Below are 22,755 nucleotides of genomic sequence, written 5' to 3' on the forward strand. Positions count from 1 at the left end.
GATAGGAAAGGTACATGCCTTGCTCCCCCGAAATTTTGTCCGTTAGGCACGTAACTCTTCTGCCTACCCCTAGTACTTCTGTGAATGTTCCTTGTTTGGTTCTGAAATCCTGAATTTAATAACTTCTTCATTTACTTTCTTGGACTAATGGCTAATAGTTCATTTCAATGCGTAATGTTCAGTAATGTTCTTGTCGGTTAGAGACTGAATTTCTAAGTCGATGTAGATGTTTACTACATTGGGTGAGGAACCTGTGGGCAACCTTGTATCCCAGGACATTTGCTCTATGTTTTGGGGGAAGAGTAAGTAAGGAGATGGCATCACTAAGTTGCCGATATAGTATGGATGGATAATCACACCGTTGACTTGGGCTCAGACATTTTTTCTTATTGTCAGTTGCCACTTCTGCAGCCCAATGGGACAGTGACCTTCCATGGCCAAGAACTATGGGTCCAGGGGTTGGGAGTAAAGAAGCCAGAGACACTAATTTGGTGCAAAATAGTAGTGATGAATCCCCAGGCCTAATTTCATTGTACCCCAGAGACCAGGTACTGATGCAAAATACTTACGGATAAAGGGACCCAAGTTAGTCTCCTGATGGGAACCTGAGCCTTATGTGGTAGTTAACAGGCCTAAGGACACTCTGTATAAATAGTGTGGAACAGACCATACGTGTGTGTGTAAGAGGCGCCAGGAGATTTCCTCTGCACTTTACCTTCCGGCACTACGTTTTCTTCTCATCCTTGCTGGTACCTCGCTCACGATTATTGTTTCGCGCCCGGGGCCCCAAAAGGAACACCGGAACCCACAGGGTATTCCTGTGCGTCCAAAAGGCACAATCAACAACCAAGGTTTCAGACAACGTGGTCGTTACAGTGGGTGTAACACATCCATAGCAATGTGCTGGGCTGCACTCTTGTCACCTACATTTAGAGCAATTGGGATCCCTGCTAGCGGGATTTTGTACAAGTACACGCCTATTTTTCGAATGATCTGGTAAGGTTCATTTGCGGATCAGTGTTCTGTATGGACTAAACCGACATTGATATTATGGTTATATTCTGGTTATATGTCCTTTATGGAGGTAACAGGACTGGTGGGATTGTCCATTGGTTTCAGCCATGGTCTCATCACTATATCAACATCCGCACATTGTACAAGGGCCACGGGACGAGACCTCCACCAAATATTTCCCATGAGTCAAAAAAGTATAGAAAATGTTAATTTGCCGTCTGTTTCAACTCAATTTTTCCCCTTTCACTGGCAAAACTCATAAGCACTTATAAGAGATGAATAATAACAAAAATAATCTGTTGTAGAACTGCCGCCTGAATTGGATTTTTCAGGTGGATTTGTGGCATCAAATCATTTTGCAAATGATTATAAATGTCTTTGTATCTGATAAGAGCCGTGTATTGTTCAGTCACTGTCATTCTTGCTCATCGTTAACTTTCACATCCTCAAAACAAATTATATAATAAGTTTTTTTTAAAGATGTTATACATTGCCATGTATAGGAGTACTGAGTATCTATACCCTGATAATGATCTCCCCTCTCTGTATAATGGGACTGAGTATCTATACCTGATAATGATCTCCCCTCTCTGTATAATGGGCCTGAGTATCTATACCCTGATAATGATCTCCCCTCTCTGTATAATGGGACTGAGTATCTATACCTGATAATGATCTCCCCTCTCTGTATAATGGGACTGAGTATCTATACCCTGATAATGATCTCCCCTCTCTGTATAATGGGACTGAGTATCTATACCCTGATAATGATCTCCTCTCTCTGTATAATGGGACTGAGTATCTATACCCTGATAATGATCTCCCCTCTCTGTATAATGGGACTGAGTATCTATACCTGATAATGATCTCTCCTCTCTGTATAATGGGACTGAGTATCTATACCTGATAATGATCTCCCCTCTCTGTATAATGGGACTGAGTATCTATACCCTGATAATGATCTCCCCTCTCTGTATAATGGGACTGAGTATCTATACCCTGATAATGATCTCCTCTCTCTGTATAATGGGACTGAGTATCTATACCTGATAATGATCTCCCCTCTCTGTATAATGGGACTGAGTATCTATACCCTGATAATGATCTCCTCTCTCTGTATAATGGTACTGAGTATCTATACCTGATTATGATCTCCCCTCTCTGTATAATGGGACTGAGTATCTATACCTGATAATGATCTCCCCTCTCTGTATAATGGGACTGAGTATCTATACCCTGATAATGATCTCCCCTCTCTGTATAATGGGACTGAGTATCTATACCTGATAATGATCTCCCCTCTCTGTATAATGGGACTGAGTATCTATACCCTGATAATGATCTCCTCTCTCTGTATAATGGTACTGAGTATCTATACCTGATAATGATCTCCCCTCTCTGTATAATGGGACTGAGTATCTATACCTGATAATGATCTCCCCTCTCTGTATAATGGGACTGAGTATCTATACCTGATAATGATCTCCCCTCTCTGTATAATGGGACTGAGTATCTATACCTGATAATGATCTCCCCTCTCTGTATAATGGGACTGAGTATCTATACCCTGATAATGATCTCCCCTCTCTGTATAATGGGACTGAGTATCTATACCCTGATAATGATCTCCCCTCTCTGTATAATGGTACTGAGTATCTATACCCTGATAATGATCTCCCCTCTCTGTATAATGGGACTGAGTATCTATACCTGATAATGATCTCCCCTCTCTGTATAATGGGACTGAGTATCTATACCTGATAATGATCTCCCCTCTCTGTATAATGGGACTGAGTATCTATACCCTGATAATGATCTCCCCTCTCTATATAATGGGACTGAGTATCTATACCCTGATAATGATCTCCCCTCTCTGTATAATGGGACTGAGTATTTTGCATCAGTACCTGGTCTCTGGGGTACAATGAAATTAGGCCTGGAGATTCATCACTACTATTTTGCACCAAATTAGTATCTCTGGCTTCTTTACTCCCAACCCCTGGACCTATAGTTCTTGGCCATGGAAGGTCACTGTCCCATTGGGCTGCAGAAGTGGCAACTGACAATAAGAAAAAATGTCTGAGTCACTATACAGGCGGTTTATGACCCTTGTGTAGAGGCTGATTGAAGTCACAAAGCAGAGTAAATGACTGAAATTTAATTGAGCTTTAGTGCAATGAAGCCGCATCAGACAATATGTAATGGGGCTAATGGAAATCCCTGTACTATTATATAGAGGGTCACAGACAAGGTTCGTGGCTGATTAGAGTTTATGGCAGGGTTCCTGGCGCATTTAGGGGCCACGCTGAGCGCTATAATTACATCGAGTGATTGGAGAGGGGAAACATTGTATGTATAAGAGCTGTACACACAGAAGTCGCCCGAAGTGTGCCGCATTTCATTTTAGCCGGCAGAAAGCAGTTAGGGGGAGAAGAAGAAGAAGCGATTAGTTACCAGGCGACTAAATCTCCCCGATTCTGCCCGTGTGCTAAAGCCCTTATACCTCAGTGTGTATCAGGAAGGCAAAGCTCAGTGTAGGGCGCACACCAATAGTATTACACTTGTATATGTTGACACTTCAGCACAAACCTATTAGTGAGTGTTATGAGATGGAATGAACTTTCCTTAATTCTGGGTTTTCTATGCCTCTCCCTACCCCAACTTCTTTCTTCTCCCAGCCTTCCCAGAACCTCCCCGATCCTTCCCTGAGCTCCGTGCCCTCTGCTTCTCCTCCAAAATATCCACATTTACTTACTGATCTCTGTGCCCCCTCCACTTCTCCCCTTGCCTTTTCATTATCTCCATTAGTTCTGCCAACTCCCTGTACCTTTACTGATTCCTTTCTTGCCCAATCTCCTTGCCTTCTCCTCCTCATCTCTAATTCTGTTAATCTCTTTCCTCTATTATTTTTCTCCATCCCTTCTCTGCCTCACAGTAACCTCTTCAGTGATCTCTGTGCCCTTCTTTCCACTCCATCCACTTATCTCCATACCACTTCTCCCTTACTTTGTATCCAATCTCTGCCTCTTGCCTACTCTTTCAGTGATCTCTCCGTAACTCTGCATCTCTGTGCGCTTTTATTTATTTCCATGCCATTTCCACCTCCTCTCCACTCCTAACCCGAAATCCCCATTCCTTCCCTGCTTCTCTCCTCTTTCTCCTGGCTGATGCTACAACCTAGAATATTAATCAATGCTGATGCAGAATGCACTGGTTTCTGTGCTGCCTTGCAGTGGTAATCTGGATTCAGTATTAATTTGTCACGGTGAATTATATTATAGATATTCTGTATATTTTGGGCCAGTCCAACCCAAAGCGTGTGCTGTAAATCAGCAGAATAGAAGATGGAAAGACCAAAACATTAGTTATACCCTACTTCTTTGATGAACTTTAGTTCTCCTTTAAGCTAATTATGAGCCTGCAAATGGGGCATATCCAAGCATTGACCTAGTGTGATGTCAGGTTATTGGGTAAAGAGATATAAAATATTGGGGTGTACAGAGATATAGCATTAAGCTAAGCAGCATGGCTATCCCCTGTATTAATCCCAGTCAGCAGGAACACCTTTTGTTTGGTCAGATCTGGGTGGGTTTCCAGGTAGTCTGGTTCCCTCCAACATTCCACCCCTGGTAATGTGGCAATTTAGACTGTAAGCTCCCCTGGAAAAGGGACTGATGAGCAAACTCTGTAGCTCCGAAATCACTTTGCCAACGTGCCACCCACACGCTCTGTGATTAATACAGTTCACTCTGTGGGGGTCTTGTGTTCAGTTCTGACCAGAGCATTTTCTTTCCATGTAGGTTAAGTGGCATCTGATTAGTAGTAGGGCCATTCGTTTGTGGAAATAAGGAAATATGAAATCCCTGTAATGTGTCGCTCATGAATATTCCTTCATTCTGAGTTCTCGTCAGTCAATTACAGAACTGTCAGGGCGTCTCAACTCACGGTGTCAGCGCAGAAAATGTGTGACTTTTATGAACATTTTTATTTTCCTCTTGAGATCCAAGTATAATCTTCCCTGGGGTATTGTCTGCCACCCAGGTAGTGGCATAACTTGATATTACTGGGCCCCACAGCAAATTCATTTTAGGACCCCAACGTATCCAGAAGTTGTCCTGTTTCACCAATTCATATTGAAATTGTTCATTAATTAGGGCCTCATGGGCCCCCCAATACCTCCTGCCCCCCCCCACATCTGTAGGTTCTGCTTCTTCTGTAGTTACGCCCCTGCACACAGGTTTGGACTGGGCTGGTGGGACCAGTAAGTCTGGAGAGTCTTTAATTCATTGGGGCTCATTTATAATAATTTATAAACACTGGGCAAATTTGTACCTGGGCAGTAACCATAGCAACCAATCCTTGATTAACTTTTTTTTTCAGCCGGCTGAAACCAATTGATCTGATTGGTTGCCTCAGATTACTGTTCAGGTACAAACTTGCCCAGTTTGTATAAATGAGCCCAATTGAGTGCAGTCAGAATTATGAAACACCCTGTTGTTTTTTTTTTTGGGTGGAGGGAGTTTATTTCCCTACTGGGGACAAATCAACTCATTTCTTTACTAGTCACCTTGTAGAGTCCCGGCTGCATTGCAATCATTGAGTTCTAGTGAGCAATGCTGGATTTCAGCGTCCTCTAGCAGCCCTAACATATAAAGAATAGCGATAAGCGATTAGTGGTTAGTGCTCCGGAATCAAGTTAGTTAGCGGCGCAGCTGGGCGGCATTCTGCCCCTTCATTTAGCCCAGGCCCAGGCTCCACAAATACTCCTGCTAGTGAGGATCAGGCAGTTGGATGCACCAGAGGAGAAATTGCAAACAGTAATAGAAAATGAAGGAAAAAACTGTCTGTCTGTCTATTTATTGATCTGTCTGTCTATCATCTATCATTTCAGGCTGGTGGCATGGCTGTTATAGCAATGTTTATATACTGTATATTTGTAACCTTGTTATGAGCTAAGGGGGCCCAGTCTGAAGGCCAGTTAGGGGGAGATTTGGGGTGAGTGCTTATTTGTACCCTGGGTACCCCTGGAACTATAGCAGGGTGACACCCCAATGTTTCTATATATCTGTAACCTTGTTATGAGCTAAGGGGGCCCAGCCTGAAGGCCAGTTAGGGGGAGATTTGGGGTGAGTGCTTATTTGTGCCATGGGTACCCCTGGAACTATAGCAGGGTGACACCCCAATGTTTCTATATATCTGTAACCTTGTTATGAGCTAAGGGGCTCAGTCTGAAGGTCAGTAAGGGGGAGATTTGGGGTGAGTGTTTATTTGTACCCTGGGTACCCCTGGAACTATAGCAGGGTGACTGTTACCCCAATGTTTCTATATATCTGTAATCTTGTTATGAGCTAAGGGGGCCCAGCCTGAAGGCCAGTTAAGGGGAGATTTGGGGTGAGTGTTTATTTGTACCCTGGGTACCCCTGGAACTATAGCAGGGTGACACCCCAATGTTTCTATATATCTGTAACCTTGTTATGAGCTAAGGGGGCCCAGCCTGAAGGTCAGTTAGGGGGAGATTTGGGGTGAGTGTTTATTTGTACCCAGGGAGCAACACAACCATGAACAAAAGTCCAGTACATCTGGTTTTTATGTAACCAAATCTTGCCTCCAAGCCTGGATAAAAATAAAATAAGCCTGGCATTCCGTGTACCCACCTATATGTAACTAAGTAAAGTCTCTGTGCAATTCAATTTAAAAGGTTCCTGCATTATCTTCCCCAGGGAGGCTAATCTCTGCCGTTAAGAAGCCCCAATTTAGAAGCAGTAAGTAAAAACCAGAGATATGGATTTTATTAATGAGAGAAGTGACGTCTGGCCCGGGCAGCACATTCATTCTGATGTCAAGCAGAAAATCCCCTGTTTAATTCCTGTATCAGCTTCTTGTGACCCAAAGCAAATCATTTCGTCTCAGAGTTTAGGCACCACAAAGAACATATTGATATTTGCAGGGTTTGCTTAGAATTTTATCCAACACCCGAGTGGCTATAAGAGTTTTTTGGAAGAAATAATTTTGTTCCTATAACCACATGTAAAAATGAATCCTTTACATTAGAGGATTGGGTAGATTTGAGAAACAAAAAGAGGAGGATATTATATATAATATTATAATATTATATTCCTGTTGCCAGTCCTTTCTTTGCTTTCATAAAGGTGTCTAATGTTCCTTACAGACACAAACCTCCCAACATTTTGGAAATAGAAAGAGTGACAAAAAGATTTGACCACGCCCAGTTTGTGGCCACACCCCCTAATTACCATGTTCATTTTACAAAATTTGTCAGGTTATGAAAGTTTGAACACATTTCTGTGGTTTTTATGTGTTATTTCAGTTTTGCTTATCTGGGTGAATAGCCCTTTAAGCTGCAAGTCACAGTTTTCCCAAGAGACCTGCTTATCTTAAATTGTTACAATTGTTTCTTTGCTTATCTTAAATTGTTACAAATGTATCTGCCACATATTCTGGGCTCTCTGCCAAAAGCCAACTAAGTTTTGGAAACATATTTTTCTGGTCTGGACATTTCAGTAACAATCAGGGACTGCGGGTTGAGCTGTCAAAATAGGGAATGTCCCGTGAAAAACGGGACAGTTGGGAGGTATGCAGACAATGATCCTTCGTGTGCACTGACAGCAATCGACATTTGTTAGAAGAAGTAAAACCACAACATATGTCTTTATAAAACTCTATATAAAGTGACAGCGACTGGGAGCCGACAGCTTATAATTGCTTGGCCTTTATCTGCAACAAGTGTTTAATTTTACACCTGAATAAACCGCTCTTTGTTCCAGCCCTTTTCTAATTAAACTTCAATCAGCTCGCAAGTCATTTGCAGAAGTGCCAAGAAGACAGAGCGCCGGAGAGAGAGAGAGAGAGAGAGAGAGAGGGAGAGAGGGAGAGAGAGAGAGAGGGAGAGAGGGAGCCCACACACAGTCGCTCTCAGCAGTGAAGCCCCATCAGATATTATTCCTTAATGATGTCCTCCGTGATTCACTGCTTCTGAATGAATGGCTCTCTCGCTCCCGAGTCCTTAAAACAAAAACACTCTAATAAAGCACAAGTATCGCTAATTAATTTGCCTCAATCTCTGTCTGTTGTTCCCCAAAAGGATGTGATAAAATAGTATTGAAATAGAGAGGATGTAAGAGCCTGTAGGAAAGGGGAATCCTGCCCTGCAGAGCTTACACTCTAATATACAGAGGGAGTGGGACACAGATACAATACAGGGAGAGGGGACCATTGGAAGAAGGGAATGCCCTGCAGAACTTACATTCTAATATACAGAGTGGCACAGATACAATACAGGGAGAGGGAACCACTGAAAGAAGGGAATCCTGTCCTGCAGAGCTTACACTCTAATATACAGAGGGATACTGATAAAAATACAGGGAGAGGGAACCATTGGAAGAAGGGAATCCTGCCCTGCAGAGCTTGCACTCTAATATACAGAGGGACAGAGATACAATGCAGGGAGAGGGGACCATTAGAATAAGGGGATCCTGCCCTGCAGAGCTTACACTCTAATATACAGAGGGAGACTGATAAAAATACAGGGAGAGGGAACCATTGGGAGAAGGGAATACTACCATGCAGAGCTTACACTCTAATATACAGGGACACAGATACAATACAGGGAGATGGGACCATTAGAAGTAGGGGATCCTGTCCTGCAGAGCTTACACTCTAATATACAGAGGGACACAGATACAATACAGGGAGAGGGGACCACTGGAAGAAGGGAATCCTGCCCTGCAGAGCTTACACTCTAATATACAGAGGGACACAGATACAATACATGGAGAGGGGACCATTAGAATAAGGGGATCCTGCCCTGCAGAGCTTACACTCTAATATACAGAGGGATACTGATAAAAATACAGGGAGAGGGAACCATTGGGAGAAGGGAATCCTGCCAGAGCTTACACTCTAATATGCAGAGGAACACAGATACAATACAGGGAGAGGAAACCAATACTGCCATGCAGAGCTTACACTCTAATATACAGAGGGATACTGATACAATACAGGGAGAGGGGACCATTCGAAGAAGGGGATCCTGCCCTGCAGAGCTTACACTCTAATATACAGATGGACACTGATACAATACAGGGAGAGGGAACCATTGGGAGAAGGGAATCCTGCACTGCAGAGCTTACACTCTAATATACAGAGGGAGACTGATACAATACAGGGAGAGGGGACCATTGGGAGAAGGGAACCATGCCCTGAAGAACTTACACTCTAAATAAATGAATGATGTTATTGAGAAAGATTCCTCGGCTGTTTTTCCCCAGCGTGAGTTGAGAGTCACCACCCCAACTTCTATTATGTGTCTGCCTCTCACACAGGATAATGAGCTGCTGGGAGTGAAATATGGAAGTATCTGACAATTAGCAGCACCCTGCACGGCAGCCCTATAATAATTCAGTGTGTGCAGCTCGGCTAATCCTGGCACCCTCACCCGTTCATTAGAGATGATAAACAACTCCCAGCACCCTGCTTGTTTAACAAGAGTTACAAGGCAGCAGGTTGGACAGTTCCTCTGCTTTCTGTGTATTTAGCGGAGATTCAGTTTGTAAATACTTATCCAATATTATCTTCAGAAAATAGACAACATTATACAGGTATCCAGAAACCCGTTATCCAGAAAACTCTGAATTACGGAAAGGCCGCCTCCCATAGACTCTATTTTATCCAAATAATCCAATTTTTTTAAAAAAAGGATTTCCTTTTTCTGTGTAATAATAAAACAGTAACTTGTACTTGATCCCAACTAAGATATAATTAATCCTTATTGGAGGCAAAACCAGCCTATTGGGTTTATTTAATGTTTAAAGGATTTCCAAGTAGACGTAAGGTGTGAAGATCCAAATTACAGAAAGATCCGTTATCCAGAAAACCCAGGGTCCCTAGCCTTCTGGATAACAGGTCCCATACCTGTATATGTATTGCATAAATATATTTACTGTATACCGTATCAGCCACTGGGACCCTGGGAGCTGATGAATAAGAGAGAAGCCTTAATGGACACATAATAATGACAATGGAAATGGAAATGCAAAAGAAATCTGATTTGTGGTTGCTAGGGTTACTGACTATAGCAACCAGCCAACATGTTTAATATTCAGGTTAATAATAGGCTTCAATGGCCTGAGACCAGAAACCATGTTGTGATTGGCTCTTTCTTCATCAGCTATTTTTTCCTGCTTTTCCCATAGAAATCAAAAGAGGACACAGAAAGATACAGCAGATCGTACACACCCACCAGCACCCTGGGAGTGGAGCTGCGCAGGGCAAGAAGGAGACCCTCCTACACTCTGCAGGTCCCACCCTGGCGCCCGGGTGAGAGAGCGCGGTCACCTGACTATGACAACATTCAGAGACCAACCACCCTGCCCCTGCGGATCCCTCCTCGAATCTCCATCACCAACGCTGATACTGACAGGTAGGAGAAATGTGATGTCATATAAACGTTATATAAACTCCTTATTGCCTCATAATGGACTAGATGTGACCTCACAAGAGCTCAGTTGGAACAGTCCATTACTTGGTATAGCCCTGGTTATTTATTGCTGGGGCATCTGTACATGAGGTTCTTTACCCACAGTTGCGTGTTTTGTTTTTATGCATTAAGACCAGATCTTTCTATGTACATTGGTGGTGTCAACTCCTTTGGGTAATGACCCACTGGGCAAAATAAAATGGGTACAGAGCCTTAATCATATGCAGACCAGTGTCATGGTCAAAGTTTGCAATTCAGGTTAAATATGTGCGGTATAAAGGTTTGCCATTATTCGCATCGGCTTTGGTATTTCTCTTGTATCTGTATTTGTTTTGTAATCAACCTTTACATATAATCATATCTAGTACTGTACAATTTGACCAGAAACCTGTATAATTCAGCCTTATCATTTACAGTAGGGGGTACATTATCCCTAAGTTATAATACATGAGTGATACTCAGAGTTCCCTGTATAACTCAGCCTGCAGCCTTGTGCCTTTATATGGTCACAGAACAACCCCTCAGTGACTTGTAATATCCTTATTATTTGCAGTAGGGGGTACATTATCCCTTATAATACATGAATGATACTCAGAGTTCCCTGTATAACTCAGCCTGTAGCCTTGTGCCTTTATATGGTCACAGAACCCCTCAGTGACTTCTAATATCCTTATCATTTACAGTAGGGGGTACATTATCCCTTATAATACATGAGTGATACTCAGAGTTCCCTGTATAACTCAGCCTGCAGCCTTGTGCCTTTATATGGTCACAGAACAACCCCTCAGTGACTTCTAATATCCTTATCACTTACAGTAGGGGGTACATTATCCCTTATAATACATGAGTGATACTCAGAGTTCCCTGTATAACTCAGCCTGCAGACTTGTGTCTTTATATGGTCACAGAACAACCCCTCAGTGACTTCTAATATCCTTATCATTTACAGTAGGGGGTACATTATCCCTTATAATACATGAGTGATACTCAGAGTTCCCTGTATAACTCAGCCTGCAGCCTTGTGTCTTTATATGGTCACAGAACAACCCCTCAGTGACTTCTAATATCCTTATCATTTACAGTAGGGGGTACATTATCCCTTATAATAAATGAGTGATACTCAGAGTTCCCTGTATAACTCAGCCTGCAGCCTTGTGCCTTGATATGGTCACAGAACAACCCCTCAGTGACTTCTAATATCCTTATCATTTACAGTAGGGGGTACATTATCCCTTATAATACATGAGTGAAACTCAGAGTTCCCTGTATGACTTCTAATATCCTTATCATTTACAGTAGGGGGTACATTATCCCTTATAATACATGAGTGATACTCAGAGTTCCCTGTATAACTCAGCCTGCAGCCTTGTGTCTTTATATGGTCACAGAACAACCCCTCAGTGACTTCTAATATCCTTATCATTTACAGTAGGGGGTACATTATCCCTTATAATAAATGAGTGATACTCAGAGTTCCCTGTATAACTCAGCCTGCAGCCTTGTGCCTTTATATGGTCACAGAACCCCTCAGTGACTTCTAATATCCTTATCATTTACAGTAGGGGGTACATTATCCCTTATAATACATGAGTGATACGCTTACCAAAATACAGAACTTATCAGTTACTTCTGTTAGGCTATTGCAGACAGAACCATTGAAATAAAGAAATCCTGCCCTGCAGATCTCAAAGGGTTAACATAATTCAGTATAATTTTATTTTCCAATTGCATCGCACTCAATCCAAAGTCAATAATGTAATTTGGCTTCTTGCATTTCCTATTGGGTCGGCTCAATACTCATTAGCGTCGCTGACGGGCCGGGCCATGTCATTAACACTAAGAAGCTGCACTTTGCAACCTCTGGGCTTATTCACCATTGATTTCTCAGTTTATTGAGTTAAGGAAACACCGGCGCGCGCAGAGCCTGGTAATGGAAACGGATCGTTAGCACATTAACGGATCAAGGTGTGTCTCTCTATTCAACTTCCACGGCTGCAGAAACTGGATACGGGATTTGCCTGTGTGATGTCACAATGAGAAAGATACAGGCGGGGTATAATCAGGGTCATATTTATATTAAGGCCCCCGATGGGAATGTGCCTTGGGCGGCAGGTTTTGGGGGGCAGCACTATAAATGTATTTTTTAAATTAAGAAAAACAAATTCCCCCAGCCTCTGCCACGGTTTTCCATAGGAAATCGGGTGACGGAGCTGGGGGGTAGGGGGCTGTGTTGGTCAGTGGAATTGACGTCATTAGTGATGGGTGAATTTATTCGCCAGGCGCAAATTTGCAGCGATTTTGCATGTTTCACCACCAGCGAATACATTTTTGAATTTGCCGCAAAAATTTGCCGGCGTAAAAAAAAAAATTTGACTTTGACGACTGTCCCGACACAGGCGACAGTTCCGAAGTCGGCGACAATTAAACGGACACCCATTGACTCTAATGTGCGTCAATTGTCGACGGTGTCTAAATTGCCGCTGGCGAATTGTCGCCGGTGTAAAAAATCCCTGTTTCGAAATTTTTTCGCCCATTTCACGGATTTCGCAGTAAATTTCTGAATTTTGTGGCAAAGCGAAACGGGACAAATTCGCCCATCACTAGACGTCATGCGCACTCAGCGCGTGACATTGCTTCTGCGGAGTAAGTGAATATGACATCACACACACGACATGCTGACATCATACGCACGGCATAAGGGGCGTATTTAGATCCGGTTCCTAGGGTGGCATCAGACTTAAGTGCAGCCCTGGGTATAATATATTTTATAATAATTATTATATAAATTTGCACTCTGGCTGTTGCTTTGCCCTGTCTACTAAGCTGCTTACAGTAGGACAAGATGTCATTACAATCAACCAGTATCCATGGAAACTAAATATAGAATAATAATCAGTTTTCCTTTGGGGTGAACTCACCAAACCTTACCAGGGTCACATTCCCGAAAACCTTCAGCCTACATAAGGTTACGTAGATTGTTATTCCATAGTTGCACAGGCTGCCACAGGCTGCAAAACAAAATATGGTGCAATTAAAAATATGTATTGCACAACAGGCCCCTTTTGGCACAAAACGCGTAAGGCTATTGTTTTTGTGATGATTTTTTCTTTAAATAAACTTTTTTTAATCACACCACCTATTTGTTTTGCCCAGTCCAGTTTGTGGCAGCCAGTGCAGCTATGGAATAACAATATCCGTGGAGCAAGGAACAAAAATACTCTGCAGTCACACGGGGGGCCTGGACTGTGGGGTCTCCTTCCTCTATGGTTAATAAGAAAACTCCCTACTTCCCAGCCGTTCTCTTACCGACAAGAAAGGGGATGTAATTCGGGGCAGTAAGTGGGTGGAGTCTGGTGGGGCATGGGCGGAGTCTGGGCAGTCTGGTAAGTGGGCGGTAGGATGGGGATCAGAGTGCACCGGGTACCTCTAAACGTTTTTTTTGCAGGAGGGGCCGGCGCACTTTAGTTAAACCCCTGAAGAAACCAGTTGGGATTGTACAACTGCCAATTAAACGTTTAATTGGATTATTTCCATTCCGTCTCTAGTACCTCATAGTAAGAAGAGATGAATTCATGTATATAAAGTCCTGAAAACCAGAGAGATCAACTCACAAAGGAATGGAGCCTTCTCAAGAGGTTTAATTTCTTGATCTTTTTTTGAAAAAAGTGATTGAAGAAATTATAATCCAAACAGATACTTTAAAGGGGATCCGTCACCCAAAAAAATTATTCAAAATCCTATTTTATCACATTAGTCAAGCAAAATGAACTTTAATTACACTGTTTAAATGATTTGAATCTTGTTTCCTTCAGTCTGGGAATTCAAAATTATAGCAAGCAGGCAGCAGCCATTTTGTGGACACTGTTATTAAGGAAAGCCTTGTATCATCTCAGAATCTTGTTTGTGCACCAGACTGGGGTTCCCGATGTCCATCCCTATGCCCTGGCTACACAATTAAATGGGAAAGAGAACGGGGGAATGTGTGGAGAGCAGTGACATCTAGGAAGTGCTGAATGGAAAGTGAAAGTAATTGTCTGCCCCGCCTCTATGCCCATGGCATAGAGGAGGGGCAGACAATATTTGATTGACATCTGAGATTTTTAAATGAGCTTACAACAGCTATGAATGCTTTAATAAAAAATAGAAATTGGATTTCATGTTTAATTTGAAAAGGACTTTTATTATACAGATTTTTGTCTCTGGGTGACAGGTCCACTTTAAGGTGACAACAGAATTCCTTTACAGTCTCATCTGAACTAAAATGAAGACGATAGGGGGTTCATTTCCAAATTGAAAAGTAGGGAGCAATGTGCAAAAAAAAAAATGGACACAAACTGACAGTTTTTTATTGCAGTTTTCACCCTGCCTTTCACTCTTGTGTTGCAGGTCTCTGTGCTTCATTTCTGAGCACAGTGCTGTGGCCAGCTCCATGAATACAGTGCTGCCTGCATTCAGTAACACTGTATTCATAATGGGTGAGCAGAGGAGGCACAAGAATTCTAAGATACGTTCAAAGGCGTTTGGGCCTATCAATTCCCCATAAAAGTGGGTGCGGCAGGTGGTGGACCAAATTTGTCCCCTGACATCATCAAAGTGACGGCCCAGGTGCAGGAATATAAATCGGAGCAGCGCGGTGGCCCAGGACCAGGTTGAGATTGATCCAAAATGGATAAGGGGTTGGGTGCAGGTCAAACACTAACCAGTTGGCCATCGCTTAAAAACTTGCAGTAATGTAATGCGCCACCAGGTGGCCATGGTAATTAATAATAAATACAAGTATATATAGTGAATAAAGTACCCCTCTTGTAAATTATAAGGATATTATAAGTTACCGAGGAGTTCCATGAACATTATACGGGTCATGGAACTCCGAGGTTACTTCTAATATCCTCATAGTTCGCAACAGGGGCTACTTTATTTATTATAACACACACGTTTCAGTGAGTCATGTGACAGAAATGACATCAGAACTCACCGTTTATAACTGATGACATCAGAACTCACCGTTTATAACTAATGACATCAGCATTCACCGTCTATAAGGATATAATTTACAAGGTATTCATGGCTTTTATGTACTTTATATATATTTTTATATATATATATATATATATATGAGCAGTATATATTGCACTAGACTCTTATGCTGATTGGTTGCTAAAGGGTAACAGGGCAGGAGGAATCCTTTCCCCTTTGCTGCTACATAAATTGCTCATAAAACCATACCTCCCAACATTTTGGAAGTAAAAAGAGGGACAAAAATTTTTTTTCCGCATGTAGCACAGCAATTTTTTGACCACAGCCCTTTCTGTGGCCACACCCCCTAATTACCATGTTTGTTTTACAAAATTTGGCAGGTTATGAAAGTTTGAAAATATTTCTCCTTATCTAAACTGTGTTTTTGTGTCTCAAAATTGTTACAAAGTATCTTATTTGCACCTGTGGCTGGTCTCTCTGCTAAAAGCCAATTAAGTGAGAAACTTTTTTCTGGCTGTTCAGTGCAGAGAAAAGAGGAACTTTCCAGTACAAATGAGGGACTGCGGGTTGAGCTGTCAAAAGACGGACTGTCCCTCTGAAAAAGAGGCAGTTGGGAGGTATGATAAAACCCACGTCCAAACTATATTCCCTTCAGACCACAGGGCAAGGAGACTGAATGGCTGAGACAAGTGATAAGGAAAAAGGGCAGGATCATTACCCCTGCGTTGACCTTGCGAAATGCGAGACGTGGAGAGTTGAAAATGAAAGTGGCAGTTTTTAGAGTTTCAGCAGCAATATGCCAGTCTGTGATTGGCTGAAATTCACCTAGTAACATCCGGCACATAATAAACCCACAGCAGTGACATTACAGCAACGCGTTTCACACAGAGGAGTTATTTTGGTGGCGGATTGTTACAAATGAGCAGATATGAACCCCTCATTTATTGCCATTAAAGCAACGGTGTCCCGTTTTGTGCCGGTACTACAGAAACCTTGATTACAGCCCATTCTGTATTCCTATTCCTCCCCCGCCGAGTTTATTATAGAGAGCCAAGCGTTTGTTTAAGGGCGGATGGATGAAACGTTGTGTGTTAGGGAAACATTCGCCACCAGAAACTAAAGTTACACATCAGGTTTTTTTAAGGGGAAATTAACCTTAGCGAGGATTTGTGCTGTGAATCAATTGCGCATTAGTCATGAAGCATGTTTTTTTTTTTTATATAGGCTTCTGTTTCCAGCCACTATTATTCATATACATTCATTTTCATTGACTTGCTCTTTAAAGGGAAACTAAACCTGGATTTTGAGCAGGGTTTATCTTTCATGTGTTTTTTTACTCCTGATCTAGGTAGCCCAGTTATAATGTCGTTTTAGGGCTGGGGGTACAGTTATTGCTTTGGACAGTGGATCCCAGACCCCTGGACAGGATGGGTGCTGATGGGTGCTGATGGGTCTAGGATGGATGACCGTGGATATTTTACTCTCGAATCCTGCAGATCCAAAACCTTTTGGAAGCTCAGTCATCTGAGATTTAGTCTTGTTGCTTAATGCCATTAAATCTGTCATGATTTTTATGGTGTAGTTTTTATTTCTAAATGACACTGTTTACACTGCAAATAATTCACTCTACAATATAAAATTACATTCCTGAACCAGCAAGTGTATTTAGTTGTAATATTGGTGTGTAGGTGCATCTCAGGTCATTTTGCCTGGTCATGTGATTTCAGAAAGAGCCAGCACTTTAGGATGGAACTGCTTTCTGGCAGGCTGTTGTTTCTCCTATTCAATGTAACTGAATGTGTCTCAGTGGGACCTGGATTTTACTATTGAGTGCTGTTCTTAGATCTACCAGGCAGCTGTTATCTTGTGTTAGGGAGCTGCTGTCTGGTTACCTTCCCATTGTTCTGTTGTTTGGCTGCTGGGGGAGAGGGGGTGATATCACTCCAACTTGCAGTCCAGCAGTAAAGAGTGACTGAAGTTTATCAGAGCACAAGTTACATGACTGGGGGCAGCTGGGAAACTGACAATATGTCTAGCCCCATGTCAGATTTCAAAATTAAATATAAAAAAATCTGTTTGCTCTTTTGAGAAACAGATTTCAATGCAGAATTCTGCTGGAGCAGCACTATTAACTGAGGGAATATTGTTCTGTGCTTAGCCTCTATCCTGGCTGTACATGGTGGGGGCCAGGGTGAAGGTCAGTGGATGATGGGATTTAAAGCTCATATGGATTTATGTTGGACTTTGAATAGAGTCGGCCCAGTGCATGGACCTTACACTGAATCTGCAACCCAGAGCCATTGTAGAGGTGGCAGAACCATGAGGGGGTCAGCTCAGGAGGCAGAAGGGAATGAGAATTGGCAGAACAGAACCAGGAGTTTGGGATGTGACTCAGCTAATGGGGAGGGAAAGTGGTGCCAAAAGGAGGGGGCACATATGGAGGAATATCAGATTCTAAACACAATAAAAGGCAATAAGGGGTTAATATTCCATTTATTCAGCAGTCAGTAAAGCACAAAGGAATTATCTTGCACATTTAAGGATAAATGAACCTTTAAAATAAGTGAACGTAAAATTGACGACGGTGCAATTCTAAGCACTTTTGTAATTTACATTCATTATTTATTTTGTTTCTATCCCAAGATATTAAGGGATACATGTGCTGTTAATATGAATGAATTTTGTTACAACAGCGCCACCTGCTGGTCAGTTTCCCACCAGTCTGACCAGCAAGTAGTCAAGGAAGTTGTCAGGAGAAAGAAAGAGGCTGCTCTGATGTTCTTCTGCTTAGAAAATATGTGAGAAAGGTTTCTAATTCTTTCCTAGTTCTAGTCATGTCTGCAGTTGCAGACAGTTGGGTGAAGGTGCAGTTGCACAGAGGCACAAGCGACTCCTGAATATGGCACAAAGCGCGTGATGCTGGTAACACTGATGTGCAAGACATTCTAACTGGCACACAACGTAATTCTCACATTGCCTGTTGCAAGATCCGTCAGTGTTTTTTTAAGTGGGGAAACCACAGGCTCCGTATCACTGTGTCACTGCTGTATAAGGGGGTGAGTAGAGGAGCCCCCCAGTGCCTGTGCCAATCCGCACCCCCCCTGTTGCTCCTCACTCTGGGATTCCTGCCTGGTTGGATGTGAAGTTTTTATTGCAGATTTGGACGTCCCTGTGAAAATAATTTCGCAATTTGGCAGGAGCCGCAGCCTGAATCTGGGAACCACTCTAATGCCTGCTAATGCAGCTCCAAAATATTCAGCTATAAATATATGTATAAAGGCTGATCAGCCAACAGGGGCCCCTGTAGCAGCGCGTGTAGGTGGAACAAGCCAGCCGGAGAGACGAGAGTCTGTTCAACCTAACCCCCCCCCCTTCCTTATACAGTGATTCACTCTCATACACCTCCCCCTCTGCTTAATGTACCTACAGCAAGGGAACCTACCTCCCCCTCTGCCTAATGTACCTACAGCAAGGGAACCTACCTCCCCCTCTGCCTAATGTACCTACAGCAAGGGAACCTACCTCCACCTCTGCCTAATGTACCCACTGCAGGGAAACCTACCTCTCCCTCTGTCTAATGTACCCACTGCAGGGGAACCTACCTCCCCCTCTGTCTAATGTACCCACTGCAGGGAAACCTACCTCCCCCTCTGTCTAATGTACCCACTGCAGGGAAACCTACCTCTCCCTCTGTCTAATGTACCCACTGCAGGGGAAACCTACCTCCCCCTCTGTCTAATGTACCTACAGCAAGGGAACCTACCTCCCCCTCTGCCTAATGTACCCACTGCAGGGAAACCTACCTCTCCCTCTGTCTAATGTACCTACTGCAGGGGAACCTACCTCCCCCTCTGTCTAATGTACCCACTGCAGGGAAACCTACCTCCCCATCTGCCTAATGTACCCACTGCAGTGGAACCTACCTCCCCCTCTGTCTAATGTACCTACAGCAAGGGAACCTACCTCCCCCTCTGCTTAATGTACCCACGACGGGGGAACATACCCCCCTCTGTCTAATGCATTCATAGCAGGGGAACCTACCTCTCAACTCTGCCTAGAGGAACCTACCTCCCCCTTCTTCGTAAAGGAAACGCAGCATGGGAACCTACCTCCCAACTCAGGTACCCACATCAGCTGCACCTACTTTTCCCTTACCCCTGCCCTGCACATTATACAAAGCACCTACAGTTGTGGTACAAATCATTCCCTTGCTTTAATGGCAGAGGCTAGAGGGGCAGTTACCCTTTCCCCAAGTATCTCTGGAACCTTCTACTCATAGAAATAAACTCCTTCCCCTGTTCCCCACCTGGGCGGCAGCAGCAGCGGCACAGATAATATCAAGGACAGTGTGTGCAGGATTTTATAAGGGCAATAAAGTGTTTTAAAGGAGTGTCTGAATGATAAGCTCTGCTGACCGGCCTGAAATGGCAGGGCAATAAAAGGGGAAATTATTTGTCTGTATCCTCAAATCATAAAGCTAGAGTTTATATAGAGAAACAAGCAACTTCCTGATGCAGCGGCACAAGGTAACTTGCCCAGGGTCCCCTCTATGTCACATTCTGTACAATCCCACAGCATTGCCCAATGTAGGGTCTATTGTTTAACTACAACTCCCAGACTAATAGTGGGTGTTTCCAAAGGGTTTCTTGCCAGTGTGCCATCCTTGTTACTCTGCCAGTTTTACTCTTGTCCTTCTGCCACTGATTTATCTGTCCAAAATATTTTGGCTCCAGTTTCAGGAAAACTCCATTGTTATGATCCCAGGCCTCTGTGCCAGGAACCCTACATCAATCTTTCCCTGCTGCTCGGGATATTCTATCCGCTGCTGTGACACACAGCCTTCATGTGACATTCGCTGAAATGCCCTTAATAATTAATGCCCCGGACTGGAGAACTCTCTGCGGATCGATAGAGAAATGACAAATGGCAATGGCTGACTTAGGCAATATTTCAGCACATAAAGAAAATAAGAGCTTTTAGCCTGACTGATTCAGTTAACCTATTGATTCTATTGCAGGGGCGTAAATTTGAGAGCACAATTCCCCCAACAAAATTGTTTTATAGGTTCCCCATACAAAATCATAGGAGACCCACAACAGCTGCAAAATAGTATTTCACCCCAGTGGCGCTGCTACTATGAGATGAGTTGAGGCGCGGCAAAAAACAGAAATTCAGCTCCCCGTACTAGCAATGCGGCAACATCGCAGGAGCACCTTAGGTGGCAAAAGAATCGCCCCTGGTTCACCCACCATATCAAACCTGTCACAGGTCACCATGAACCCCCTCATCTCTTCTTGTAGGACCCTGCTCCCCATGTGTGGGCACTGTTCTAAAGCTGAAAAACAAGAAAAGGCACAGGATACACAGCAGATAATAGATAAGCTTTGTAGTATACAATGGGATTCTTCAGAACTTATCTGTTATCTACTGTGTATCCTGTGCTTGAATGGCTGTCCCCATGGCTACACAGCAGCTTGTTTATATAAACTATAGTAGTACTTATCTGTTATCTACTGTGTATCCTGTGCTTGAATGGCTGCCCCCATGGCTACACAGCAGCTTGTTTATATAAACTATAGTAGTACTTATCTGTTATCTACTGTGTATCCTGTGCTTGAATGGCTGCCCCCATGGCTACAGAGCAGCTTGTTTATATAAACTATAGTAGTACTTATCTGTTATCTACTGTGTATCTTGTGCTTGAATGGCTGCCCCATGGCTACACAGCAGCTTGTTTATATAAACTATAGTAGTACTTATCTGTTATCTACTGTGTATCCTGTGCTTGAATGGCTGCCCCCATGGCTACACAGCAGCTTGTTTATATAAACTATAGTAGTACTTTTCTGTTATCTACTGTGTATCCTGTGCTTGAATGGCTGCCCCCATGGCTACACAGCAGCTTTTTTATATAAACTATAGTAGTACTTTTCTGTTATCTACTGTGTATCCTGTGCTTGAATGGCTGCCCCCATGACTACACAGCAGCTTGTTTATAAAAACTATAGTAGTACTTATCTGTTATCTACTGTGTATCCTGTGCTTGAATGGCTGCCCCCATGGCTACACAGCAGCTTGTTTGTAGAAACTATAGTAGTACTTATCTGTTATCTACTGTGTATCCTGTGCTTGAATGGCTGCCCCCATGGCTACACAGCAGCTTCTTTATATAAACTATAGTAGTACTTATCTGTTATCTACTGTGTATCCTGTGCTTGAATGGCTGCCCCCATGGCTACACAGCAGCTTCTTTATATAAACTATAGTAGTACTTATCTGTTATCTACTGTGTATCCTGTGCTTGAATGGCTGCCCCCATGGCTACACAGCAGCTTCTTTATATAAACTATAGTAGAGTTTCAGAAGCAAACACACCAATTTTACCAGTGCAGGGCAACACTACATTATATTGTCATTCCTTTAAAAAAAAAACGTATTTTTACTGTTCCTTTAAGATTACTTGCAAAACATCTTAAATGTCATCGTAACACAGATTCCACAGATGATATTTTGTACACTCTGGGAGTTGCTGGACTTCCGGTGAGAAACTGATAAGGCTCCATCTCTCAGAATAGCACAGAGCTGGGCTGGAGATCAGAATCGGAAATATTTGCAGACAGAAACATATTTAAAATATTAACTTTTCAATAACTTGATGCAAAATGTGACGATTTGCAGTTGGTCTTTTTTTTTGTCGGTTCAAGTTTATTTACATTTATTTGTGGAGCTGTCAGGTTTTCAACTTGTGTCTGATTGACACGGCTTAATTACTCTGAGAGCCAAGTAGCCGTCTGGAAGTCAGAAGTGAAGATGTAGAAGATGAAAATAAGAAGATCGTAATAGACATAAAATACACAAGAGCCACTAATATTCTGTATATGATATCAGATGTAATTAGTGCTTAGTGATGTCATTTGTGTTGCAACTGCCTGATACATGTGTATTATAATAAAGTAACCGCTCTTGTGTATGTCTGTACATGTAAATGACTATAGTACATGTCACCAAGAAGTACCATGAATGGTGTAAAAGGACTTCTTCTGCAGCCTTGTGCCTTTATATGGTCACAGAACCTCAGTGACTTCTAATATCCTTATCATTTACAGTAGGGGGTACATTATCCCTTATAATACATGAGTGATACTCAGAGTTCCCTGTATAACTCAGCCTGCAGCCTTGTGCCTTTATATGGTCACAGAACCTCAGTGACTTCTAATATCCTTATCATTTACAGTAGGGGGTACATTATCCCTTATAATACATGAGTG

At 42.7% G+C, this 22,755-nt stretch overlaps 1 protein-coding gene across 1 annotated transcript in view; it reads left to right on the forward strand.

The window, feature by feature from the left end:
• Nucleotides 1-22,755, forward strand: part of pde4a.S (phosphodiesterase 4A S homeolog) — a 315,334-nt gene that overhangs the window by 76,610 nt on the left and 215,969 nt on the right. Inside the window, exon 3 of the mRNA XM_041587687.1 lies at nt 10,227-10,453. The gene's annotated coding sequence lies outside the window, so the exon portion shown is untranslated. The remainder of the gene's footprint in view (nt 1-10,226; nt 10,454-22,755) is intronic.

Source organism: Xenopus laevis, chromosome 3S, assembly GCF_017654675.1.
Source record: "Xenopus laevis strain J_2021 chromosome 3S, Xenopus_laevis_v10.1, whole genome shotgun sequence".
Taxonomy (NCBI): Eukaryota; Metazoa; Chordata; class Amphibia; order Anura; family Pipidae; genus Xenopus; species Xenopus laevis.